Genomic DNA, 7,741 nt, shown 5'->3' on the forward strand with positions numbered 1-7,741 from the left:
AGCGCAGAGTGATTGCTTATGCCTCTCGTCAACTGCATCCTCATGAAGAGAACTACCCAGTTCATGACCTCGAGCTTGCTGCTGTCATACATGCACTTAAGCAATGGCGACATTACCTTCTTGGTAATCATTGTGAGATCTTCACCGACCACCAAAGTCTGAAGTACCTGTTTACTCAGTCAGATTTGAACCTCCGTCAGCGGAGATGAATGGAGACCGTAGCAGACTTTGATTTCAGTATTTCCTATACCCCAGGCAATGCTAATGTAATGGCTGATGCTTTGAGCTGCAAGTAATATTGCAACCACCTCCAAGTTGACCAAGTTCAGCCCTCACTTGTTGAAGAATTCAGAAAGCTGAACCTCCATATTGTTCCTCCTGGTGCACACGCTCCCCCTCCTCCGGAGTGCCGCAAAATGAACCTCCACGTTGTTCCGCGGGGTTCTCTCAATACCCTGGTTGCTAAACTAGATCTCGTGGATAGCATCAAGGAGCTGTAGAAATATGACTCTCAAGCCCACAATATTAGGCGCTACCTCACAGAAGGAGAGCCCTCATTCTTCACTATTACTGATGATGGCACTTTGTACTTCAAAGGCCGCCTAGTGGTGCCATGTAAGGAGAAAAACCTGGATATGACTAAGGAGGTAATGGAAGAAGCTCATGACACTCCATTGTCTATTCATCCCGATAGCACCAAGATGTACCCAAGACATTCGTCAAAGATTCTGGTGGTCAAACATGAAGCAAGACATTGCTCGCTATGTTGTTGAATGTGACGTTTGGCGTCGTATCAAGGCAGAACATCAAAGGCCTACTAGAACTCTGCAACCTATCTCTATTCCTGAATGGAAATGGGACCATGTTGAAATGGACTTCATCACTGGTTTTCCCAAGTCACACAAAGGTAATGATGCTATTCTTGTCGTCATTGACCGACTTTCTAAAGTTGCACACTTTCTGGCCATCAAAGAAATGATCACTGCTAGTCAGCTGGAAACTCTCTATATATCCAGAATTGTTTCACTTCATGGTATTCCGCTGGTAATCAGCTCAGACCGTGGCAGCTTATTCACTTCAAGATTCTGGGAAAGTTTCCAAGAAGCTATGGGAACTCATGTGTTATTCAGCACCGCTTTTCACCCTCGGTGTCAGGGACAAGTTGAACGTGTCAATCAAGTTCTCAAAGACATGCTTCCAGCTTGTGTTATTTCCTTCAGCAAGAAATTAGAGGAATCTCTCCCGTATGCCGAGTTCTCCTACAACAATAGCTATCAAGCTAGTCTGAAGATGGCCCCCTTCGAAGTGTTATATGGACGAAAGTGTCGAACCCCTTTGAACTGGTCAGAAAATGGGGAACGTCCACTCTTCGGTCCGGATATTATCCAACACGCTGAAGAACAAGTCCGCGTCATTTGCAAGAATCTCAAGACTGCTCAGTCACGTCAAAAGAGTCAGTATGACCGTCATCATAAGGACATGGCCTATCGACCTGGCGAAAAGACTTATCTCCGAGTCACAGCAATGAAGGGTGCTCACCGCTTCGGGATCGAGGGCAAGCTAGCTCATCGCTATATTGGTCCTTTCACTATTCTCGAGAGACGTGGAAAAGTGGCATACCAGTTGGAGCTTCCGTCGAACCTTTCTCAGGTTCATGATGGGTTCCATGTGTCACAACTCCGCCGCTGCTTCAAGACCCAATCCGAGCAGTGGATCATGAAGTGCTCGAGTTGCAACAGGACCTCTCCTATAAAGAGCATCCGGTCCGCATTCTCGACCAAGCTGAACACCGCATACGTCAGAAGGCGATCAAGTTCCTCAAGGTCCAGTGGTCGCATCACTCTGAAGACGAAGCCACTTGGGAACGCGAGGATCGCTTACGTGATGAATACCCCGCTTTGTTTCCTTCTACCTCCTAAATCTCGAGACGAGATTTCTTGTAGTGGAGGAGATTTGAAACACCCCCAGTCTCATGCTACAGTAATCCCCTGTTAATGGTGCCATGTCATCATGTTACTGTTGCTAATCTTCACTTCATCCAAATCACAATTCAAATTCAAATCCAATCTAAAGTCAAAAAAATCATATTTTTCAAAAATGAAATCTAAAATGTTCATCTTGTGGCAAATAATCCATAACAAATATTGGTGGTGAACCAACATTTTTGCAAAGTGTCTAAATGGCCTAAAATAGCTAAAACAGAAAGTTTTTAAAAGAAAAGGCAAAAGTTAAAGAAAAAAGGAAAAGGAAAAGCAAAGGGGTGGGAGAGCCCTTGGCTTTCCCATGGGCCTCGGCCCATCCCAGCAAGCCGGCCCAGCTCCCCGCACTGCGCCCTCTTCCTGTTCCTCGATCGCGCGCCGCTATAGGGCACGGTCGCCACCGAACCCCCTCGCCAGCGTCTAAGGGAGGATAAGGCCTCCACACCCCCGGATGCCTCGAGTCCTCCCCCTCACCTACCGCCACTCCCGCCTCTCCGTCCTCCTGCCCCTCCCTCTCCCCCAGATCCCCTTCTCTCCCTCCTCACCGAGCACCATCACCGCTGCCTTCCGTCATCTTCGCGACCACCGACGGCCCCGTGTCCGTTGGCCTTGTCCATGGGCCTCGCCACGGTCGGCCGCCTGTCTTGGTGCCACAAGGTGGAGACGTGGAGCCCCGCTGCCTCCATTCGCCATCGTCTGCATCTTTGATAGCCGTCAATCCCCTCCGATTCCGGCGACGCTCACTGCTGCTACTAACCTGTCGCCGGCTTTTCGTAGCCACTAGGTGAGCCTTCCCGTCCCTCTCTTCCCCCGCTAGCTGTCGCTGTCTGGCCATAGCTGCCGCTCTGCTTGCGCCTGAACACGTCACCGCCGACGAGCTCGTTGCCGTCATTGTGGCCATTGACACGCTCCCTCCCGTGCCTCCTAGCGCCGTCCCGGATGAGCGCCCGAACGCATCACCGCGGAGCTTGCCCCCGGCAAGGCTCCAGTGACCTTTTGGTCACGGGCTCAAGCCCGTTGCTCTCCCCACGCCGCGAAGATACTCCCCAGCCTCTCCATTTGCTCGCTAGCGCGTCGTAGCTCCGTTTTCGGCGAGCATCCGTGCACACCGCCGCCTCTACCGCTCGCCGGTGCTGATTCCGGCCAAGTCTGGCAATGCTACGGCCATCAGTGGACGTGACGCTGAGAGCACGTTCGAATGCGCCTAGCCCCGCTCCTCCCCGAGCCCTGTACGCATTTTTTGGCAAGATCCGAGTCGCGCCGCCGCATTTGGCGTCGCCGGCGTTGAGCCACCGGCCACCGCCAACGTGGCACACCTGGGGCCACCCCCGGGTCACTGCCAGCGGGCCCCACGGGCCCCATTGACTGGGTTGACCCAGTCAACATGCTGACTGGGCAGCCAGTGTCACTGACATGCGGGCCCCACAACATAATTATTTTACCTAAAACATTTTTATAATTAAAATCAATTAGTTAGATAAATGAGACACTCACAGGTGGGGTCCAGTAGTTAATTAACTCTATTTAGTTAAAATAAAACTCTACTAGCCCCTCTGTGATAGGTGGGACCTACTGTTCAGTTTGACCAGTCAGTGGGTGTGTTGACCTGCTGATGTCATGCTGACACTCTGCTGACATCATATTTCCTTTTCTGCTAATTTCAATAGATCTGTAAATGCTAAAATCTTTGTATAATCATAGATAATAAATCGTAGCTCAGATGAAAATGTTTTATACATGAAAGTTGCTCAGAACAACAAGACGAATCTGAACACGTGGCCCGTTCGTACGCCACACGTCCCTAGCATAACAAATGTTGAACTTTTCCCCTCTGGTTCATCTGTCTAACAGACGTCCGGAACCGGGAAAACTTTCCCAGATGTTTTCTCCCTTCGCCAGTATCGCCTAGCACCGCGTTCGACACCTCTAGCCCCGCTTATAATCATGTTATGCATATGTTTGCGTGTATTTACTGTTTCTTCTCCCTCTTCTCTCCGGTAGACCATGAGACCGCTGATGATGCCCCCGTGGTCGACTACGTCACCGACGACCCTCTTCCCTTTCAATGGAGCTTCCAGGCAAGCCCCCCCCCCCCTTTGATCATCCCGATATCGCCCATTCCATTCTCTGTTGCTTGCATTAGATTTTCCTACTGTAATTGATTGCTCCATTTCTGATGCATATCCTGCTTTTGTACCTGCTGTAGAACCTTACTTGCTTATCGTAAACTGCTTAGAATAGGTTGCTTAGTGATCCATCAGTGACCCCCACCTTGTCCTTGTTGCCCCTGCTTCATCATCGATGACTCGATCAACGTGATCGACGACCAGAACCCGACACCTCACATAACATCACACCCTTTTTGTTACTCGACTCTGCAGAGTTACCATCGAGTGCCGAGGGTGGTACCTCTTACATCACTCCTGGTGAGATCTCTGTAGTGTAGCTATTCGGTCGTGGTCATCGAGGGTGATTCCTCCTTTACCTCTTCCGATACGACTCTGTCGTGCAACCCCTCAAGTGTGAACCTCGAGAGTGGTTCCTCTTACGTTCACCTTGATGATTACATCGAGCGGAATACACCGAGGGTGATTCCTCGGGTTTTCCCCTTGATGTTTGGACACACAGTTACTTTGACTTTACTTGAGACCTTGGTGAAAGTTGGGCGGGCCCGGAGAGCACCCGCAAGATAATTACGTGGCACGCCGGGCATTCTAGGCCCTTGTCGTAAATCCATGAGACGGGAAGACTGGGTCACTTTCGATCATGAGTCTCTTCTCATCTCCGCAAGATAATAATACACTATGGTTTGCGTATTTGTTCTGAGTTGGACTCTCGCCTTTACGCACCAACCACCACTTGAGAATAGTTATGGGCCTCGACGTCGTGGCATCAGCCGAAGCTTTGTCAGACGTCCAGTTCAGCATTGTGGGCCTGTCAGGCCAGTGCCATCCAGTATGAGGTGGTGCTCGTCCCGGCTCGTCGCACAATGACCCGGAGTGGAACGGGCGATGGGCCCAGACCATGGAGTGCTTAGGATGTAGACCGGCGGGGACCTCTCTGCTGAGCCTAGGTAGGGCTACAACATATTGATCTTCCGAGGCGGGCATTGACCCAGAAAAGTGTGTCCGCTCAGAGTAATCAAGCGTGTTCGAAAAGGTGGTGCACCCCTGCAGGGAAGGTTATCTATTAATAGTCGTGTCCACGGTAACGGACGTTCAGACTTATATCCTGATCTTATACAACTACAAATGGATACTTGAGATATGTGGCTCCGGGATTGCTTTCTCGCAGGGAGTCGAGGAAGGATCTCTTGGCGTTAATGTTACAACATGTTTGTTAAATATTAAATTGCTATTCTTTACTCTTCTACATGCTGCAAGATGCTCGGAGCTGCTTGAAGATGCTAGTCTTTGATAGGCTAGGCCTTCCCCCTCTATTCTGGCATTCTGCAGTTCAGTCCACAGATACAAACCTTCCTTTTGATACCAATGCATACTTAGTATAGATCTGATGCTTGCGAGTACTTTGGATGAGTACTCACGGTTGCTTTGCTACCCCCTTTTCCTCCTTCTTTGTTCTTTCCGGTTGATGCAACCAGATGGTGGATCCCTGGAGCCAGATGCCACCGCCGACGGATAATGCTACGTGGAGACCGCCGATGACCAGGAGTAGTTAGGAGGTCCCAGGCAGGAGGCCTTGCCTCTTCGATCGTTGATGTTTGTGCTTGCCTTCTTAAGGCATCCTTGTTTAACTTATGTCTGTACTCAGATATTGTTGCTTCCGCTGACTCTTGTGTATCGAGCTTTTGTATTCGAGCCCTCGAGGCCCCTGGCTTGTAATATAAAGCTTGTATTATTTTAATTTGTGTCTAGAGTTGTGTTGTGATATCTTCCCGTGAGTCCCTAATCTTGATCGTATACATTTGTGTGTATGATTAGTGTGCGATTGAATCCGAGGCGTCACGATTAGGGTTAGAGGGGCTAGGGGGGGAACAAGCTTGCAGGGCGCCCCCCTTAGGGCATGCCAGGTGAGCTTTTGGCCCACCCGTAGCTCTTCTGGCCTCTTCCCGAAGCTTCGTGGGTATCTCATTTTAGTCATCATCCTTTGATTGGCATCAATCAAAATTATGTGTCAAAATTTTGAGAAAGCAAAATTTATTTTTTGTTTGATTAGTAGCATCAATAGTTGAGGGTTAGGCATAGGAATTTGCCTAACCCGCTAAAACTTATTTTTACCAAATGATCGGATTTTCTTGATTACAAACAAAAGCACATCAGACTTGATAAATAAATCAAAACAAACTTGAACACTGGATTTCTTGGGTTTTCCAGACAATCCACTGAGAACGACTAAGAAGACAGACTTGCAAAAGGTGGACTAAACTGCAAAGGTTTCGAAGAACGAAACATGTTGATTCTCACTGGAATTTTGTCCACCTTTGAAACCCAACCACTGTTTCGTCATCATGTTGGGTCTCTTTCGAGTTGGTATTTATCATCATGTTGTTGAGAAATCCTTTTTGAGTATAAAGAACGAAACATGAGAAGAACCATCAAATGTCAAAATGGCAGTAAAACGCATGGGGCCGCTTGACTGGGCCGGCCCATAATCCCTCGATGAAGTAGTACTGTAGCATCATATATATATTGCCTGGTTTTGGTTCCTTTCATTTCCTTTTTTTTTGAGAATCTCGCAAAGCTTTATTACTGAATCATAATGTTCATAGGTACAAAAAGAAGATCGCCGGGTTGGCCTAGCCAGGTGTGTCGGCCAAACCCTAAAGATAATGCATGCTTTGCGAGATTATGGGCCTCCGTATTGGAGGTCCTATACTCATGAGTAAACGAACATGAAATAAAGTTTGTTGCTCTAGCCTTGATTTCTTCGACAATGGCTCCAAAATCTGCTGAGCTTCCCTGTCTAATTGCATCTACCACCACCTTGCAATCGGAGGCCACCAGTAAATGGTTGATATATAGATCTTCTGAAAGTGCTAATGCCTCCCGAACAGCTAGTGCTTCTAGCACCTGTGGGTTGTGCAGTCCCCTGAAAACGAGAGCTGACGCTCCCATGAACAAACCCCTCTCATCCCTGCAAACCACACCAACTACGCCAAACGTGCCCGAGCGTGACACGGCCGCGTCCACATTGAGTTTGTAGTAATTTGTTGGTGGCGGAATCCACGTACGTGGTCGTGGTACTGCTACCCCATGTGCTTTCTCCTTCTTCTTCAAAAACTCTATATCTGATAAGTAAGCTTTGATGAAGTTTTCAGTGGCAAATGGAGTCTGGTATATATCTTCATGTATAGCTTTCCTCCATGCACTCCAAATCGCCCATAAAATAACAATCATCAACTGAAATTGCTCCGGTGGAAGAGACTCATTCATAGCAAACAGCCATATCCGTGCGTCAGGTTCCGAAGTTGCCAACATGTGCTCGACCATCTCGGCTTCTGAAAGTGCCCACACACACCTAGACACATTACAGTCTAGCAAGGAATGCCGCCACCTATCCTGCCCTCCACAGAGAGAGCAAGCACTCGTAGTGGCCATATTACGATGGTTTAGGACATCTCCCATAGGGAGTGAGTGTTGCGCCAATCGCCATGTGAAAAATCGCAGTTTCGGTGGCACTGGCATGTTCCATAGCGAGTTTCACCCCCTCATCTCATGTTCAGAGTTGGAAGGATCCTCCCTTTCCTCCAGCCATGCCTCGCGCCTGATCTTGATCTTGACAATCATCTTATAGGCTGACCG

Source organism: Triticum dicoccoides, chromosome 2B, assembly GCF_002162155.2.
Source record: "Triticum dicoccoides isolate Atlit2015 ecotype Zavitan chromosome 2B, WEW_v2.0, whole genome shotgun sequence".
Classification (NCBI taxonomy): Eukaryota; Viridiplantae; Streptophyta; class Magnoliopsida; order Poales; family Poaceae; genus Triticum; species Triticum dicoccoides.